Below are 20,760 nucleotides of genomic sequence, written 5' to 3'. Positions count from 1 at the left end.
AAGGGAAAAGGAAACAATTTCATTAGTTTTGAAGTTCTGCAACACATTTGGATCACTTATTGATGTGACTCAAGATCAAATGTAATAAAATGTATTCAAATTCACAGATAAAAAAGACAATAATATACAATGTATTAATTATTGAAACTGTCCTAATTGGTTTTGAAGCTGTCTCATTGTTATTTGTTTCTCAACGAAACAATTTTTTAAAAAAACTAGGATGCAAGAAAAGATAATTCAACATCTGCAAGACAATGCAAAGATGAACAACGTGAAACTAATAGGCATTAATGAGAAAGAAGGAGTCAACACAAACCTGTACTGTAACATCCTGTAATTCAGTGGTGTCCCTACCTCTCTGTTCGAGATTATGAGGCCATAGAGGAAAGTGATCGATGATGCAGAGTGTGCCTAAGGAGTGTCACCTACAGAGAAAAACATTCTGTCAGGCGTTCACAGAGAGCAAATTATTCAAGCAATAGCCATGCTTCACCCACATGGCCGACACTGACAAAAGATCTACAAACTGTTGTACATGGTTTCAGGGTAAATTCTGAGGGGATTTGACTGACCTTGCCACATGCAAAAGTTACATTTTTAGTTATATGGATCTTACATTAACTTGGTCTTAACCACCCAACAGAAAATTATAACCATGAGGTATAAAAAGTAAAGACAAAAAAAAAGTAAAGACATTAATAGGCTGAGCTGAAAAAGGCTCAAGTCAACAGCTTCTGACATTGCCAGTTCAGTTGATAACCCACTACTATTATGAACTATTAGACCATATTGGGTTGTTTTGCCAAATTAAAGTATCTACAATATTTGAATGGCAATGGAACACCCATCTCTGAAAAAACAAAACAAAAAAGGAATATAAATGGAGAACCATTTGTGGTGAAATAATATATATATACATGTTTAAACAAAATAGGGTAGATATATAGCTACTTTCTCTTAGTTCAATAAGAAATATTTGTACTAATATTGCTTAGACAAGATATCATGTCTTCATCTTATACTCTGAATAACTACTATGAAGACAACAGTATGTGATATATTCATTATTGTAACTGTCCTACTACCCTGTTTTGAAACTGTTTCATTGCTATTTTTTCCTCATTAAAATTAATTGAAAAGAAAAAAATTCCTGCTGGCAAATTTGCCTATTGCTTGACATTTGAGAACTTCAATTTTGGGCTTCCTAGCATTCCCATGTAAGACTGGCTCAGTGTCCCCATTGTTCTGTGCAAAATACATGTTCATCGTTAACATCTGGTGTTCTCTCAGGATTCTGGAATGTTGGTATGTCCTAAGCAAAGGATATCTGTGTGCCTGGACCCTAATAAAAAACCTCTGCTGTGTCACTGAGCTCTGCTAGACACCTCCACTCATCTCGTTGCAGGTGAGGAGGTTGAACTTGTGATTTGTGACCTCACTGGCAGAAGATTTGCCAATTTGTGACCGATTCCCCTGACTCTGCCGATGTGCCTCTGGTCTTTGCTATTGTGTATACAGAATCATTTTCAGCCTGTGACAGCTCTGGGCACAGCTGTAGGCCAAGTCCTTCATTACCAGTGAATCCTTGGTCTTTGGAATGGGTTGGGGGATCCTCATCACATAAGGGGTACCTGGTGTCGTGCTAGAAATAAAGCTTTAAATTCTTCAATGACCACATAACTTTGGACAAGTATATACAACCAGTGAACACAAGGGCCTAAGGAACCCTCTGAGCATTTTGGATAGCAAATGACATTTCCCTGTTGTATTAAGGGCAAGAAGATGCATCCACAGCTGCCATGTGGCAGGCTTCACCTCCTCGTATTCTACCCAACATTTAGTTTTAATAGAAAAGGAAGAAATGTATCTAAAATTTGGTTCTCTTTATGAATACATGCATTTCTAGGTGGATGAGTATCTGCTATCCACCTGCATTTTCTTTCTTTCTTGCAGATGCCTTGGTCCTATCATGTGGGCATTTTCCTAGTTTTCCTCCTTTGTGCAACCTCATTCAGCCTTGGGCAAGTGCCTTACTCTCTGCCTGTATATGGCTGCATTACACTGGGCGCTCCACCTTGTCTCTGCCTCAAAACATCATTGGGAAATGTGCCCAACAGGCGACAGTGCATTCATGAAATGCTCCTACTTCCAAATCCTTACTAGTCAGGGTCCCTTCTGCAAAATGCATCAGGTTGTATTTTTAGTGCTTCTTAGGAAAAAGAGCTCAGACTCTTTTTGGGAGGGAGAGAAGGGGGGAAACACCAAAGCCTAAAATCCTCATAGATAGGTTCAGGCCAAAGTTACTGATTGAGTCACATCTTCTAGGAGTTCATGCCTAGAAAAAAAAATCTCAAAAACCTTGCTTAGATTTCTCTGACCACAAAAATATACTCCGAAATAGCACCTTCACTATTACAATGGTGACATGGAAGGACTTATTGTAGACCTTATCCACTGAACTGACACTCTCTTTGAAACAGACACTCCAGTTTACAAGTGATGTTCATTGTCTCTAGGAACCTACGCTGTCAGCATTGTGCTGATCGCTGGGAACAGAAAGCCTAGCACCACACCATGGTGGCTGGGTATCAGTCTTACAAAACAGTTGAGCGCAGATTGGAGCCATACTGTCCTGAGAATAAACAAGGTCAGATTTGTTCACCCATGGCAAGCTGATTGCCCCCAGGAGAGGAGACCATGGCTACCTTGCCACTACTGAGGTTTATTTAATCAACCAGAGAAGGATGCCAGGAGCAGTGATAGCAATGAGGGTAGCCAGGGGTCATGTGTCACACACTTGTGCAGAAAAATGCACTTCTGAGCTTGCCATAGGGAAAGATGCTCCATCCCAAGGTGAGAATCCCTGGAGGACTATAGGAAAGGACCCCAGACCCAGTCCCACACAGCGAGTCCCATCATCCTCACTTTATGAATGAGGGAGCACAATTGCTGGAAAAAAAAAATGTGATCGATCCATGAAGGGGTCAGGATATCCACATCTGAGCCTGACTTTGTACTACCACCTCACCTGCCAAAGCCATGTGCATTCTACTGGAATCTTTGGAAATATTTGAGGCTGTATGTGTTTACTACAGCGGAAATTTAATAGAGATTGTTAAGTGTACAGAAGCCACAGAGCTGAAAGGAGTCACATCTCATTTGTCATGTCCTTCCTGTTCCTGATGTTGGCCATTGAGCAAGAAGAGCCTGCCGGGTTCCTTGAATACCACACCCCTGTTAGCCCAATGTGTCCTCCTCCAATAGGCAGCAGTGATGGGACCCATGGACTGAGGGTAGACTGGCTGGTCCAGTCTGGTGCTCCAGTGCCAGATAAACGATCCCCTCCAGTGTCTGCATCATTATTGCATCTAACTTGTATCTTTAGCTGAAGCATAGGCCAAACCACTTGTCAGGCCACATTGAACATGAGACTTGTACTGCTGCTGCTAAAGCTGGCACAGCCTTTAGAAATCCCTTATTGGTCTTTATGGCCAATATATTATAGCACATTTTGTTCAGTGTGTTCGAGTGAGCTGGAGACCCACCCTGCATCCCTCTCATTTTCATTAAAACATGCTAATTTTTTAAAAGTGAGCACAGGTAGAGAGACCTGTTGGGAAGTTTGCTAGACACAATTTAATAAGCTCAGATTCATGAATAATGCAGAGATAAACATCACACTGCACAGCCATACCATGTCCATTAATGAGAGAGAGATCCCTGTAACATCCTGCTTGCTTTGCTTTGATCTGCTCCCATTTGCCACAGGTTCCTTATGCTCTAATGGATGAAGTTTTATTTAATCCAAGTGAATGCAAACCAAATTCCAATAACCAAGGCCCTTGGCAGAATCCCAGGACCCCGTGAGTGTGGCATCTCTGGACACTGAGCTTCCAATCCCCAATATTTGCCTTTATTAAAATGAACAAGCTAAAATTCTAGTCCTATGAATTCTTTGATAAGATTGAAATGACAAGCCTACCACTTCTTTTCTTTCTTTTGTCTTTCTCCCCTCTATTCTCTGAGAATGAGTCTAATTACATCAAGAAGTCCATGGAAAACCACAAGGATGCCAAATTCAATACAAGTCACTATGAACAGATAAAAGCAGGTATCTGGTCAACCAAGCCTGACAGCTCTAATAGGAATAAGAGGATGGGGCAAACTCGTGTAAACAGGAAACAATGCAGACACAGCCTAGACCTGTAAAAAAGATGCAGTTCCTCCTGGCCCTGGAACCTGACTCTCAGACATGGGGTCTCAAGTCTGATTGACAGCACCATCCTCACAAATGGACCAGGAATCAGGTACACAAATAGGTCTCCGGCTCAATTTCCCCAATTGAAGATAGTCTTCCCCAGTTTAAGAAGATTTGTCTTGCCTTGACAAAAAACGCAAGGTGTAGACATCATTATGAAGAAAATCAATTGTGGGCAAGAGAGCGCCAAGAAGAGGATGTGATCAGGTGAAGTCTTCTTGCTTCCTGGGTGCTGGATCCCTCCCAATCCTAGAGGGGCCCATGCTGTGCCCCACTGTGAGAACAGTACTTCATGGAAAGCCTCCAGGGGACTGGGAAGTCAAGAGGGGTCACCTAGGATGGTCACACAGCTCCATTCATGACAGTCAGAACTATGGGGCCACTTAGAGCTGAATATTAGCCACTGCTATAGGGCGCCCCATATTCAGTTAGCTCAGCCTCCCCTAGATGCAGAAGGGGAGAATGTCTTACAGTAAAAGGTAATCACTGGAAGCCAGCTGACTTTGATCTTTCTGGGAGTGAAAGACATAACAGAATGAAAACCAGAAAAGTTGGTAACATATATTATGCACTAATGAAGTGGAAAGCATGTATGGGGGTCTGGAGAGGACCATGTATACATAATTAATAAGATGGCTATGTATCAAGATTCAAATGTACCATCTCTTTTGAAGAATCATTTTGATCACAAAGTAAATGATGGCATGCATGAATCAACAGGCCACAGATTAAGAAACTATGGAAATCCTGAGGTTTGCAGAAGGACCCAAGATGTTGACACAGCCAGGCCAGGAGATGACCAATGTGTGGTTAAATGCCTGGAGCATCTTGGTTGTACATCTGTCCATTCAGACTCTGCTGTGTCCTTGGGCAAGTGCTTCTGAGAATGAACTTGGGTTACAACTACTGCTTGGTGATTGTTGTTCTAGAGTCTTGATGAGAGTAAATGAAATAGATTGTCCACCACCCCTTGTTTTATAAACGTCACCCTCTATCATTATGGTCTCAATCCCCCCATCTGAGGCAGTGGTTGGTGAGTCAGCACATCCATCTCATACTTAGCTCCAGCTTTCTTGACAGTGGACAGCGTGATCCTGAAGGTGCCTATGGTTTCATGACTGTTTCAGGCTGCACATTAGAGGCAGCCTTATGATCTTCCCAGCTTTCCCCTACACTGAAGAATTATCTGTGTGGGATACAGATTAATGAGACCAGTCAAAGTGCAACAAACAAATTTCTCAGCCTGCTCAGAGTATCATTTCCTACACACACACACACACACACACACACACACACACACCCCACACCACCACCACCACCACCACCACCACCACCAGGACTGCTCCTGAGAATTTTCCCATTCCCGCTGGGACCTTGCTGACCCATCTCCTTTCCCATAGTCTCCATGTGCTTACTACTGAGTCGTTGCCAATGCTGTGGTGCAAAGCTCTATAAGAGATGAGGGGTGAGAGCAGGGAAGGCCAGAGTGGCTACCGTTTCTCTAGTGCTTCTCAAATATAAAATATTTCCTTCCTGTCAATCTCAAGTCTGTAAACCACTGGTTCTTTCACAGGACATATTATAGAGAGTTACTGCAGTACCACATAAGACCCTAACCTTGGCTAGAATGAAGTTCCTGCCCCTTTTCATAGAAGTTAGTGATCTTACAGATCCTGCATGGATTGAAATGGCTTAAGGCACCATTCCTTTAAAGGGCTCAGCCAGAACCTCAAAATCTTCTAGTACCTGCGGGTTCATGACTTCATTCCTTCCCACCAATAACATGAAGTCCTTCACTACAAAATGCCCACCTTTCTGAAACCAAAATGACCTCCCCTTAATTAGAAGTTTCTTTATATTGACAGCACAGTGAGCACAGAGTGAAGAAATGGTCTGCTGGGTGGGAGAGGTTTGTTCTCTCTGGTGCCATTTTCCAAATTTAAATTCACTACAATGGAAAGCAGTTTAGGGCAGTGGAATGTGTCACTCTGCTACATTCTTCTCCAAACAGGACATTGGAACCTACAGAGCAACAGTCTTCACTGTTATGAACTGCAGACTTCTAGACTTCTTGCGCTGACACTCTGGCCCCTTCCCCAGTATGATTCCAATGCACATCTGTTCTTGCATATTTTCAGATTGCTCTCACACTGTAAGCAACCTGTTCAAGTTTAAATCAGGAGAAGCCTGGGCCTTCACAGTTTGAGCAGCCATCCCAACCACTGTGAGAAGGAGGAGCCCTGGTACATCCTCAGCTGGGTCCCATGTTCCTCCGCAGCGAGCAGATGCTGCAAAGTCTGGGACAGAGCATCAAGCTGGAAGTTTCTCATCACTGAGGTAATCCTAGATCAGGAAGACAGAGATCTGGCTTCTGGGATGATCTCATGGGCTTACTCAGGTGCAGGTCTCAGAGCAGGTGGTGACAAGTGGGGAGGGTTGCATCCTCATGGGGCCAACAGGGCAAGGAACACTCAGCTCATCCACACACACACACATGAACAGATGACCACAGACCTCAGCATACTCTTGGGGAGAAACCACAGACACTGAGAAGAGGAGGGCGGTGAAATACATGAGTGGTGCCCATTGCTCAAGGTCGAGAGCTCCCTTCTCAGGGTTTTGACAAGCTTAGAATGCTCTCTGCACATAGGAGCTATCTTTGGTGCCACCATGACTGTGCAGCAGAAAATACCACTTTCAGCCTCCCTTTCATGAGAGAATCCTTTCTGCAGCTGAGCCTGGGTCAGTTAAAAACCTATACAGAATTCATATACTTATAAGTGAAATAAACCAGGCCCACATGTGTAAATATTGTATAGTCTCACAGAATTCAGAACCTGGGGTCATTCATTCCATTCTCCTACATACTCAGTCTAACAGTAAGAGTGACTAAGATATCTGTGTCTACATCAGAGAAAGCCATCTGTTCAAGTGGAACAAGGTCCCTGGTGACTGCATGATCTTGGAGCATAGTGCCCTAGACACGAAGGCCTGATAGGGGCTACTGAAGCCTCAGAAATCACTGCTGGGGAGGCCCAGGCTTCAGAAAGCTTTCAGATGGCAAGATGCTTCTATCTGCCCAATCTACCTCCTCTCCATTTTTACAAGTGTTGGTCCCAGCACACTTATGATTGCAGTACCTATTGCATATCTCAACATCTCTATTGAGGGCCTTGTGGGGAAGTTAAGTGGTCCGAGAATCCAGAAAGGCACTGCACACTGGCCCCTCTTGCAAACACGTGCTTCTGGACCCTTTACCTGGCCAGAGAATGAGTTTGCCATCCACTGGCAGCTCCTGCAGTTCCCATAGAAAGCCTATGGAGACCCAGAAGATGAGTGCTGGTGCACAGAGGTGGGTGCTGATTCACAGGAGCTCATCTCCAACAGCCTCTCAGGAGAAGCCACCAGGAAAGTAAGGAACAGGGCTCCTTCCTATCAGCACATGAGACCTGGGTATTACATGCTGCCTGACTGGTCTAAGCCCAGGAAGCCTGGGTTTTGTAGACTGGGACTTTGTTGCCTTGAAACAGTAAAAAATGTGTCAGCAGAATCACTGGCCTTATGACATCTCCTATGGATGTAGCTCTTCGTTGAACATCTTTCAACAAGAACCCAGCTCCTTTTGGTTCCATGGCATTTTTAGGTATTTTTATTTCTAGAGCATCTTCTCTCTCTCAAGATCAGGAGGCATTTCACCTTGCAATGGCCTTAATCACTTTCCTACAGAAGCCTAATTTTTTTTCTAAGCTATGATTCAATATTCACTTTACCTAGTGAGTGATTTGTTGAGTAACCAAGAGACGAGATCATAGTGTGTCGTGTGTCTTCGAGCTAACATCAGGAAATGAGATGCTTTGGGCCTTAATTTGGAATGTGGCAGGATGACACATGAAAGTGTTTGAAGACTCAGCTGTGAAGGTTCCCTCTCCATGGCCAAATGTCTTATAACATCCAGTGCTGCTCTCCTTAGAGCTGCTAGGCTGACAGTCTTCAATCTCTGAACTCTGTCAAATCCACATGGACACAGACACGGTCCCGTCTCAATGTCCTGAAACACTTAGAGACACAAGGCACATCTTTTCCCCCATGGTGACTCCAGCCAAGGCTCTCCCAGGGGCCATGGGCTGTGATGAAGGACTAGAAAGGGGACATGAGCAGAGTCATTCAGCTACCTGATGGCTTTGAAAGTCAAATCAAAGGAACTCAATTCCAGCACTTCATTCCTCCTAACAAAAGACATGTTGTGGAGCAACCATTACTGTACATCCCAGGGCAGAAGCCAGGACTCTTCCTTAGAAGAGGATAGAACCAAAGCTCAGTGTTTCTTCTGGGAAAGACTGAGGCAAAAATCTGCAGATTTTCAGAGGCACACAAGGACCTGTCAGCAAGTCACCTTTGTTAGATAACTGACAGCCTTGTTGATGGCATGGAACTAGGTGGTTGCATCTTCCTCTGCCTCATTTCAACTGCAGCTTCAAGGAGTCACCATGCAAGTTAAAAGTACAAACCTAGTAGATCATGGAAGATGTTAAAGGATCCTCGTCTGTCTCTCGATACTGCCACACTTTACACCATCTCTGCACTTCAGAGGCACACAGATGAGGGTTTCAGCGATCAGTCTTGCCCACATTGTTGATTGTTTTTGGTTCATGAACTTTCAGAAATGACTTAAAACTCATGGGTGAGTCTGTCATGGCTCAGAGAACTTGAGGACATCACCTGCACACTACAGGAAGTGATCAGAAGGCGCTCTCTAAACAACATCAGTTCTGATGTTTGGTCTGCAGCATAACTCCATCACAAAGAAGTTTAAAAGATTTTATTCCTATCATTTTCTGCAGGTGCTATAATAGTTAAGAAGAAATCCAAACTCACTATACAAATCCTCAGTACATAAACGGTTCATTTTCTACCCCATGTTTTCCTTGGACAAAGGGAATTTTTCCAGTCAAGTGTAAAGAGGACGGGAAAGCTTCAGGTTTCCTGGTACAAAACGCAGAAGTCTTCCATGCCAGTCACACGGCAGCTTAAGGAAAAGCTGGGGAAGGCTGTGAAACAGCCACAACAAATACCTCGTAACTACTAACTGAAGCATTCTTGCTCCCAAGATTCCATGGGATGCACTGTGAGAAGGCTCATGAATTTCAGGTTGGCTTCAGGTAAGGAATTGGGTGAGCAACTTCAGTGCTTCAGAGAGCAGAAGAATTCGGCCCAAGGAAACCCCGTGGGAACTGAGCCCCGAGGATTCCCACATTTGTGCCCTTACATGCTTATCATTGTACCTGAGAGCACAGTACAGGATTCTCCAGTGGAAATGGACCAGGAGTCCAGAATCTGGGAAGACTGAGCACACTTCTTCCCACGGCTATGGCTCATGTCATCGTGGGCATCTCAAGGTGCCCCACGTTCTTCCTGTACTCAGAGGTGCAGTGCAGAGCCTCACCAGTCTTAATTTTGGGCACAGCAGAGCAACAAATGAATTCTGAATGAATATGAGTGAGAGTCGGAGACCAGTGACTTAATTACAATTTCATGCAACTATATGATATCCACTCATCTCACACCCTCACCTGAAGTTTCAAGGTTGCTCTATGGAGTCAGGGCAACTGTAATGCTGTAGAACAGAAAGGCAGGATCATAAGGACATGACTGTGTTTTCTTCCAACGGATTCACTATATCAGTACAATGAAAAGCAACTCATTTTCTTTTTTTTTTTTTTTTTAAATATTTGGTACAGGGACTCACTATGAAGCTTGAATGCAAGATGATCCTCCTCTTTTTACCCTCCCCAGCACTGCGATGACAGGCCTGCACCACCACACCCTGTCTCAGTGGCCAGCTCTGAGCACTGGGGGTGGGGCTGTTTTGGCATGTCATGCCTAGGCTCGAACCCCAGTCCCTGCGCTTGCCTAAGCCAGCGCTTAGTCTGCTGAAGTATCTCATCAGTCCAACTCATAGTTTTCTAGTCAGCTTTTCAAAACTGAAATGTTCACTATGGTTTTGATGACACCATGTCCTTTCCTCTATTCTACTCTGAGTTTCACTGGCACCTCCTTTCTTCATAACCTAAAATCACTGAAAGTTCAAACAGCATGTAGCAGTAAAATCCATAATGGTAGAATGTCATTTCCCACAGGCCTGCAGGTGTAATTCTCAGAATGCTCCTCAATTCCACCATAGTCCTGAAGAGCTCAGCTCTCAATACCAGGCTCTCTCTCCTGGGCTTAGAAAGGCCTCTTGCCTGAACAGTTCCCATAGGCAGTAGCTTAGAAAGATTTCAGCAGCTCTGTTATTTGAAAAGCTGTTAGTTTGCTTTCTGAGAAATCTGACAGAACTAAATTTTAAAAAAAGGGGACACATAGGAAGGACCATTTTGTATTTGTATATACAGAATAGTTGGGATAGATATACAGCTACTTTTGCTTAATTCAATAAGATTTGTAGTAATAGCGTTTAGACAGGATATCCTGTCTGCATCTTGTACTATGGATAACCACTAAGAAGATAATGTACAATGTATTAATTATTGAAAATGTCCTATTATTCAGCTTTGAAACTGTCTCATTGATATTTGTTTCTCAATAAAACAAAAAAAAGAAATTGATCAAAATATTTTGCTTCCTGTTGACTGCATCTGTCATACGATACATGGCTGTACCACATACCTAACAAGTAGCAATCCTGAAATGCCTGAGATTCTATATATGGGCTCCAACGAAGAGCCTGGGGGCTGTACTCCAGGCAGTTACCTAATTTTGCAGAATGGGCTAGGGTTGAAATGGTTTAGGGTACCGATCCTAATCTTTACTAGGTAATCTTGAGATCTTAATTAAAACCTCTGCTTCCATGAAAACACTTATGTATCATTACCACAGGAGGAATTTAAGACAACTAGACTCTTATTCTGAAAACACTACCTAAAATTTCTACTACTTTCCTGTTTCCTTAGGTTCCTGGTGATGAACCTATGACACGTGGGCTGCAGTGAGCAGAGGAGACCTTTCTGTTCACATGCAAGCCAAGTCACCCCAGCAGGTTTAACTGCATCCTTGTTACTTGGCAACAGATAAGTGGGACATGTGTTGCAGTTTGAGCACTCCATCTCTAAAAGGTCAGTCACCACCGCTACCCTAGGCCACAAGTGGGGAATAACTTCCTGTAGAAATTCACTCAATCCTCAAAGTTTGTAGCACTGACCTTTGGTGGCTTCTACTATTCCAGATGTTAAGGCTGGTCCCCCACTTTAGGAGTCTCTAGAATTTTCCACCACTGCTTTAGGTCACCCTAACAATTTTACTGGAAGTCATGGAAGGATTTAAGGCACTGGGTAGCAGCCAGAATCAAAGACAAGACCCTTGCACAAAACGTCTGACCCCATGTAAAGAAATTGATCTCAATTCAAGACAGGAACAAACTTAGCCAGTCGCTAAAATTGCTATTTTTGTCCATTGGAAATAAGTCAAATATTCTCTATTTAGTGACAGTACCCCAAAGTGTATGACTGTGAATGTGTAGAATATCTGCAGTGCAATCTCCCCAATATACCTGGCCTAAGGAGAGACCTGGCTTGCAGATCTACAGCCACATTTGGAAGCTTACAAGTGACCATGCCTTATACGAGATGGCCTCATGGAGAGTGATCCTGCAAGGTTTTTGAAGAGAATGGCAATTTGTAGTATAGAACTACAATCCTCCCAAGCCCCTTACCCAGTGACAGCCTTGTCCTTCTCACACAGATTTCTATGGAGTTACTAAAAGAAAAGCCTTATGATCTCCAGATGGGACTGTACAGATGAGCACAGGATTTTTCAGTCCCAGCTAAACTATCCCACTCATTCCATATTACTATACTCACCACTTAATTTTATTTTTTATGGAAGCAATGTGATAACACATTTACTACACACAAATATTGTCATATACATGAAATAACCCACACAAGTGATAAAACCTTTGCATGTAACCAATGTGGAAAAAGATTTGTCATTAAGTCCTCATTTCATAGACACAGAAGAACCCACACTGCTAAGGGACCCTATAAATGTAAGCAAATGTGGAAAAACATTAATTGAACAATTATAAACTACATGAAAATAATCACAGGGGAGAGTTATCCCATTATGTTAGCAGTGTGGGAAATCTTTGTGTACACACAATGTAAAATATATGAATGAGATCACACTGGGGAGAAAGTCATGTACTAAAGCAACGGGGGAAAGTGTTCAATATACATGGATATTGCCAAATACGTGAAACGAGCCACACTAGGGAGAAATTCTATGTACATATTTTAAAACTGTAAAAGGTTCAACTGTAAAAGTTACTTATGTACTGGAAACCTGTACAAATATGAAATTTTTGATGTCAATATTTAACAAATTTTCTAGAAAATTCACCACCTAATTTTAACTAAAGCTATAGATCAAACCCATCATCTTGGACAATATTGAACTCTGTGGGATACACTTCATTTGGCCTGTTCCATGCCTGGAGAGGAGAATGACCTTCACTGTGCTGTGTGGCGTATGCATGGAGATACAAGCCCTGAGGAATGGCATCTGGACCATCATAAGGGTGAGTTCTGAAGACAGTGTAGATCTCAAAACAATCCGTTTAATGTGATTCACTCTATGTTTGGAGCCAAAGAGCTCAGATTCATGGGGGCCAACTCCCCAGTGTCAGCCGGAAGCTGAGAAGTGGTCTTCATTTTTCAAAGTTCTCATGTGAAACTTGAATCAAGGAGACCATTTCCTTAAATGAACTCACCTTGTCCCATCTGAGTCTCAGGATTACCAAAGCAGTGTCATAATCTAAAATCATGGAGACCAATCGGAGTGCAGGAAGAGAAAGTAATCCCAAAACCATCTGAACATTATTTCACACATACAGATCCAAGGTTCATCCTGAGAAATGTTCCCCATTCTCATTGTCTCTTAAACCCAGTTCAAAATCCCAGATTCTGTTTTTAGAAGGACCTCAGGTCTAAGAAATTCTCCTGACCTGTGGATCAGCTCTCTAGGAAAAATAAGCTCAGATATTTGTAGGGTGCTTAATAGGTGGTCTCTGAATAATTTGTAATGGGATGCTTTCATTAGGATAGAACTTAAGGCTGAAATCAGGCCCATGACAGCAAACCCTCAGCCTACAAGTGGAGTTACTGCAATATCACCTTAGCTGCTAAGACTGGTGAGGGGCAAGTTTCTGATGTGTTGCCTTGAGAAATTATTCTCAACATTTAAGACATTTCATGTAGTAATGTAGCATAAGAGGCACTGCTGAAGATTTTCATGAGCTGACCCTGATTTCTGAGGAAAATATAATACCTTTGATTCAAGATAAACCGTATGTTGACACATTCACACAGGAGAATTGTATGACACAGGATTTCTCATGAGAATCCTCAGCCACCATTTCCTACTGTTTTTAGTTTCCCTTAAGCCAACCTATAATGTTGGTAAGAAGCTCCAGTGATGCAATCGGTTAGCGTGCAGTACTTATATATAATGTTGGTAAAATTAATGTACTCCACAGCAATGCTGAGAAAGAAGTTGCTGGTGTTTGTAACCTGGATCGGTGCTCTGAAATCTTTTAGGGAAAACTTTAGCCCCCACTTGAGGGATTCTCACCTGTTGGAGAATTTGGTCCAGCACTGAAGCTCTGTGACTACATTGCATGCCTGAAACTGCAAGTATGCCATACTTTACATTGGCTTATTGAAAAATGAAGCTATAGTCAAAGAATTTTCTCAAGCAAGTTCAACTTTGATGAAGAATACAGAACAGCCATCCTTAAAGGACTCTACCTATACTCCCTGCTCCGGCTTGCACAAGTTCCCACTGTAAGAAACATACTGCTAACTGGTCAGAAGTCAAAGCTTGCTTTACATTTAGTATGGCTGCAATCTGAGGTCCACATCTAGAAATTTTCAGTCCCAGCTACACTATGAATGTCAGAGTCAGTATCATTACACGTACCATGTATCTTAAGCTAATCCTATTGACGGTGGAAATAACTTTGTTCAACCCTGAACCTGGCTTTGAAGGTTATTGCCAAATGTGTTGCTCAACCTTGAGATGCCCCAAGCATGCTCCCAAGGGCCGCTACATTAGGGCACTTTCTGTTTGACTGATTCAAGGCCAGCTAGCTAGAGACACTGACAAAGATATCTTCCATTTCTTGAATGGCATCTAAAACGATTATGTTTAAGGCTGTTTTGCACAATAGATGTCATATAGCTCTTGTTTTACTCATTGCTCATTTGCAAAAGTGACCTTAAGGAAACATCAGATTCTGGGCACCATGCTCAGTCTGAATCCTGCTCAGCCTGCGCCCTGCAGCACAGTGGTGCTTCCCCAGTAAAGAGGAATTTATTCTCTATGTCAACTTTCATGAGCTTAATTCCATAACTGGGCCGCAGAGATCAGAGATATGAGGCATTTATGTGTGAGTGAACTGCTGGTCAATACTGAAGACTTGGTATTTTCCAAGTTATTTTAGTTTATTTGTGTCTAATTCTGTTACCTCATGTTTGAGCCAGTAAACAGGCAAAGCTCTGGGAAGCGGGGATTCCTCAAAGTTGAAAAAACCTTAACAAAGGACTGGCCCACCAATATATGTACCACTTAAGGGAGGGGCATGGAGAATAAACAGTTCACTAACGCCCATGTCTATGTGAATGCTCTTTTCTATCTTATAACATAAAATTTATTATCACAGCATGGCAGATGCCAGATGTCCTTCAGTTGCCCAAGAATATATCTTACTGTATTAGCCAGTGAAACATGTCATTTATGAACAGACATATAGGTTCATTTCTCCCATTTTTGTGAGTAGTTAGTGCTTCTCTATGTGCTTCACTTGCTGATGGGAGCCCTGCCCTACCAGTCTCCCATATGATGCCCTGGAGGTCACACTGTGACTTGCCTGGGAGCACAATTTGCAATTTTACACAAAGAAATAGTCTGGGACACTCACACATACACCATGTCTGAGTAGATAGAACTCGCTTCTCCCACTCAGTTGGGCCTAAGGCTAAGGTGTCATGGCTGACTTCTGAGCCTGCCATCAAGTCTGCCCTTTGAGTCCTCAGCTTCCCTGTGCACCTGTCTCCACATGGAGAACATTGCTCAGTGGCCAAGGTCAAGAATAAAGGAGCAGAAAAATAAAATATAAAAATAAAAGAACAAGGAGCAATGAGCAGAATGGAAAATAAACCCATAAATTAGATTTCTAAGCATTCCCATCAACACTGAAAAGTTTTTATTGACTCATTTTGCTGTAGAATTTATTGGCCAGGAAAAGCTCATTCTGGATGCCTCAGGCTTCCAAAAGGAGGAAAAGAGGGGAAAATGGGAAGAGCCAGCAAAAGTCACTAGCACGCTGACTCTTCCTGTGGGCACATGGGTCCCCATGGAGCCAAGAGACTTGGAAAAGTGAGAACTCATACGTGGTGGTATAATGAGCTCCTAAGAGACAAGACATATGTGGTTCTGTGCCTTTCACTAGATTCCATCTACCTTGCCTGTATGAAGGTCACCACCATAGCACCCCAAGTGTGGAACTTCAGATTTGTTGGGGAGCAATACACAGTGTAAAAGTCATAGTATTGCTACATGTCAAGGACTCCTGCCAAGTAGACTCAAAGCAAAATAACCATCAGTTTCTGTTGCTAAGGCCAGCGAGTAATAATGTCACCATAATTTGGAGTGACAGTTCTAGTGCTCAGAACCAAATTTGGTTGACAGGTAGTATAATCCTACCTGTGGAGGATGGCATCCAGAGTTTGAGCCTTGAAGAGACTAAGGGCATTGCCATTGTAGCACAAAATGTACTATATGTGGGCCACCGAAAAGTTGTCCCTTACCCTTGCTAACTCCAAACAATTAGCAAATTCCTTATAGACAATGGACAAACATTCCCATTGACAAATCCCCCTAATACTAAAGTGCATATCATTCAGTTCCTTGAAAACATGATTCCTTCAGGAAGAGGGGAGTGAATTCCCAGTTTGAGAATCTGACTGCACACTCAAGAATCAACCTGAGAAGTTATGTTCAGGTAAGCCTGGGGAAATATCCTAGGTTCTATCAATTTGTGGCTCAGCTACAGTTTCTCTGTACCCAAGTGTTTTTGATGCTATCCAGAACCATGTAATTACAAACTAATCTGCAGATGAAAATCTGAATTTGCATTGCCACAATGAGTGGTGAAGGGATGAGGTAGCAAAGGCCCCCCTGTTCCTCCAATGATCTGTCTCTTCCAGGAAGTAGCTCCTCCAGTCTTGTAACTCCACCCCAGTTCCTCTCCAGCAAACACTGCAAAAGTTCACAAGACAGTGAACCCATGATGTGCACCCACTTCCATATCCCTAGCAGTCAGAAGCCCCCTAGCCTAGAACCAGGTCCAGTCATGTATTTGCCTGAACCAATTTGTAAGGCTTCCATGATTTCATTTTTCCTCACATGACCAGGAGTAATCAGCAGCTTTGAGATTCCTTCTTTTGAGAGTCTATGATCCGGACTGGACCCAAGTTATTCATGTCATATTTTCTATGAAAGAAGAACCTTGCTCCAGAGTTCAACAAAACTCTGACCTTTCTTACCATGGTTTCATCATGATGAAAACCTAGATGCTGATCTTGCATGTGAAACTCAAGTACCTGGTATAGAACACCAAGCTACTCCCAGATACAAGGGTCTCACTGCACTGGAAGCTGAAGAGCTCAGATATGTCAGAATCTAAACTCCTCACACTGAGGGATTGAACTCATCTCAAATGCTAAACCTCGTGTGAGAACTTAGCCATGAGAAGAACATGTTCCTCCTTCACCCTATTCCACTCTCTGCCCTTATCTGAAACCATTGACACCAAACAGTATCAGGACACCATTGAACTAACACCAGCATGGAAAGCTCACATCCTGTAGAATGGAGCCATAGTTTCCTCCCAAAACTGGCCCCCAGCTCAAAAGGCTTATGTTCTTGAAAGGCCTGCTGCCTCCAAAATTGCCAACAGCATTGCCAAGATCCAATCAAAACGTGTTGAGGGAGTTTAGATATTTTTCAGTGTCTCTTTAAAGTTTTCCTTTCCCTCTTAAAAACTCATTGTCAATGGTTTCACTTCACTTTCTGCAATTTAAGAGCAAAAATTGGTACTCCTAGGCAAGATGTCATGCTAGTGTAGTGTCACTTTAGCCTCAAAAACAAGTGAATGGGTCATGTTCCTGGTCTGTTCTTCTAAAAAGTTATCTTTTCAGACAATGTGTGTACTGAAATCATTTCTTAAGGCATCGATCTAGAGCTTTGCTGGCTGACACAAAGCATGAGATCATTGCCTCAAGGAAAACATTGGGATGCCACCAGTGTGATCAGCGAGATGAAGACACAGAAATGCCCACTGGGACCCTCAGCCAAAATTTGGCCTGCTTTCTCTCAGACCCATGTAGAATTCAGTTAAATGAAGTGTCCAGAGAAAAAGTCTGAGGCTGCAGAGGCATAAAGAGCGGCCTGCAGCATCCCAGCTCAGACACAAATCGGGGAAGACTTCTGGCTCCACATTAAGGAATGGAGGTACATGGCTTTGCCTGCACAGGTATCTTATATGATCAAAGATGCTGCCATTTCTAGCCATTAAAAATTATTCGACATAGTATTCAGTGGTTAATGGCATCGCTACTGAAGAATGTCATTGTATTTGTAGCAGTAAGTACACAGCATTCACTAGATACAGGGAACATTTCTCACCCTGTCTCAGGCAAGATGGGCTAAGAAGATTTGTACTGAAGGGCCTACAGCTCAATTTGAGCTTAGAAGCACCAAAGACCTCTTTCACATTGCCCTACGAGGAAGGAAACTTGTAGTGAAAATGTTGCCTTATTACTGCACCTGGACATGGACTTCAAGATTAGGACTGCCCGAGTATCACTACCACCATAGCAGGTTGCTGCTTAGAAAATTCCCACTCTTGGGTAACCATGATCTGCATTTGCTGCTGACAAATCAAAACTCATTACTCTCAGCCATAGGCTAGGGAGGCCATGGGCCCAAAATCTTCTAGATTGAACATAACGATCCCTCAGAGTTCCTGTTAATTGCACCCATATTCAATTAAAGAATTTGCCAACTTTGTTACCTTTTCTCCCCAATTCAGTATGGCCTAACCGTGCTGTGGCTAACAGAAGCATGGGAATCTACAGACTGCTAATGGAGGCTTCCAACGAACACATTGCACTCCCAGGATAAAACAAGAGGGAGGCTTCTCCCAAGTTGCCATCTTCCACTTCAATGACGTCTTGATGTTTGTGTAAGTAACAAAAAAGCATTTACAAACTAGAAATATTTTAGTGAGATTGCTATAAAATGAGATCATTCTTCTTTCCCGAGAACATTAGGCTTCCAAGCAGAACACATACTAATACCTTCTACAGAAGGCCTGGAATGATTAGCTCTGTAGTTTGTTTTGGTCCTCTCTGTCTCATTCGCATTGCCTTCACTTGCCAAGTCTGACCCTCTTATCTCCAGCTTAGAAAGGCTGCGTCTAGGAGCTGGGGAGATAGCTCAGTTGAATAAGTGCTTGCCTGGCAAGTGCAAAGGCCTGAGTTCAATCCCCAGTTCCGCAAAAAGAAAAAATTAAAATTAGAAAGGCTGCGTCTAAGCCTGCTAGCAAACCCTCATTTCTAAGGGACTTCTCATGAGCCTAAGAACCACACATGCTAGTGATGGGGAGCTCATTGCCAACCAAGACCACCAAAGGGAGCCACCAGAAGTACTTCGGAGTCTAAACTGACTGTAGTGCAATGGGAAGCTGTCAACTTGACAGGGCAAACACCTGTTTTTGCAATTTTTCTAACCAAAACATTTGCATCATTGAGAACACAGGAATTGAGGCAGAGCTTGTATGATACAAAAGGACAGCTCAAAGGTACCTATAGCTGCCTTGGAGAGCCAACATGTGAATGTGTCCTATCCTGTACAACTCTGCATTCCTACACTTGAGAATGACAGCTGGTAGGTGGAGCAGAGCCACAGCATTATAGAGAGAAGCAATGACTGCATTCAGGTCAGCACCTGGGGTCTTGATGGTGCATGACCTTGCCCTGACTTGCTTGGTAAGGACAAGGAACATCTCAGGTACCTGATGGTTTCTAATCTTGAATACTGTGGGCCAGCATCTATGCTGGTGTAGATTCCAATGAAGGAATTTAGGACACACCAGACAGGATACTTGGAATTTGCGAAGCCACGGGGCTGCTGTGGGAATGGTTGTGTTCGCAACTTTAGAGATTTGCATCTCCACATCTGCTACTTGTCCTTGTCCCAAGCACCTGTGTGCCAACCAGAAAGTGTCAGAAATGAGAAGGCACATGAGTATTCCTCTGAGGATGCCTGACTTCTACACGGAGCCAGGAGATCTGGGTTGTTGTGCCGTAGAAGGCAGGCTCAGAGAAATAGTGCTGTCTTCACCACTTTAATCACAGTGTAGCTATCCCAAGGCTTCTGATTCTCCTTTCCAACTCAGTCTGTCCTTTGGGGGAAAAAATACGTTCTCTAGAGGTTTTGATGGCACCACCTATTTCACTCTTTTCTACTTTGAGCCTCACTGGCCCCCTCACTGGATTCCTATCTGACATTACCGAGTGATGAAATATGACCAGCAACAAATCAAAACCCTTCTCACCAGAGTCAGTATCATCTTGCAATATTTTAAATCCTATAGTTGAAGTTTAGTACAGCCTGTGCCATAGAATTCTCAGTCACATGAGTTAAAACGCACCCAGGCCAAGCCACCATCACCATGTCTGATCAGGAGGCAAAACCATCAACTGAGGACTTGGGGGATAAGAAGGTGAATACATTAAACTCAGAGTCATTGCACAGGACAACAGTGAGATTCACTTCAAAGTGAAAGTGACAACACATCTCAAGAACCTCAAAGAATCACACTGTCGAAGACAGCAGTGCATCCCAATGAATTCACTCAGGTTTCTCCTTGAGGGGAGAGAATTGCTGATAATCATATTCCAAAAGAATTGAGAAGGAAGGAAGGAGGCATGGTTGAAGTTTATCAGGAGCAAATGGGTCATACGATGGTTCATATATTCTTTTTATTCTTTTTGTTTTTCCCTAATCTTTATTTTTAAAAAATAGTCTTGTAATGTGTTCAAAATGGAAAAGAAATTATACTGATATCAAAACCAGGGAAAGATGCAACTAAGAAAGAGAACTACAGGCCGATCTCCCTCATGAACATAGATGCCAAAATCCTCAATAAAATACTAGCAAATAGAATACAGCAAATCATCAAGAAGATCATACATCATGACAAGGTAGGATTCATCCCAGGGATGCAAGGATGGTTCAACATTCAAAAATCTATAAACGTAATACACTATCAATAGAGTGAAAACTAAAAACCACATGATCATCTCCATTGATGCAGAAAAGGCTTTTGACAAAGTTCAACACTCATTCATGTTCAAAGTCCTACAGAAAATTGGAATAGA

The 20,760-nt window shown here is 42.8% G+C and overlaps 1 pseudogene; it reads left to right on the top strand.

Annotated features, from left to right (window-relative positions):
* The first annotated feature begins 20,051 nt into the window (after window positions 1-20,051).
* LOC101589039 overlaps window positions 20,052-20,760 on the top strand; it is a 4,600-nt pseudogene continuing 3,891 nt past the window's right edge.

This window comes from Octodon degus, unplaced genomic scaffold, assembly GCF_000260255.1.
Source record: "Octodon degus isolate 3935 unplaced genomic scaffold, OctDeg1.0 scaffold00076, whole genome shotgun sequence".
In the NCBI taxonomy this organism is placed as follows: Eukaryota; Metazoa; Chordata; class Mammalia; order Rodentia; family Octodontidae; genus Octodon; species Octodon degus.
Note: the sequence above shows the minus strand (reverse complement) of the source record. Positions and strands in the feature narration are given on the sequence as shown.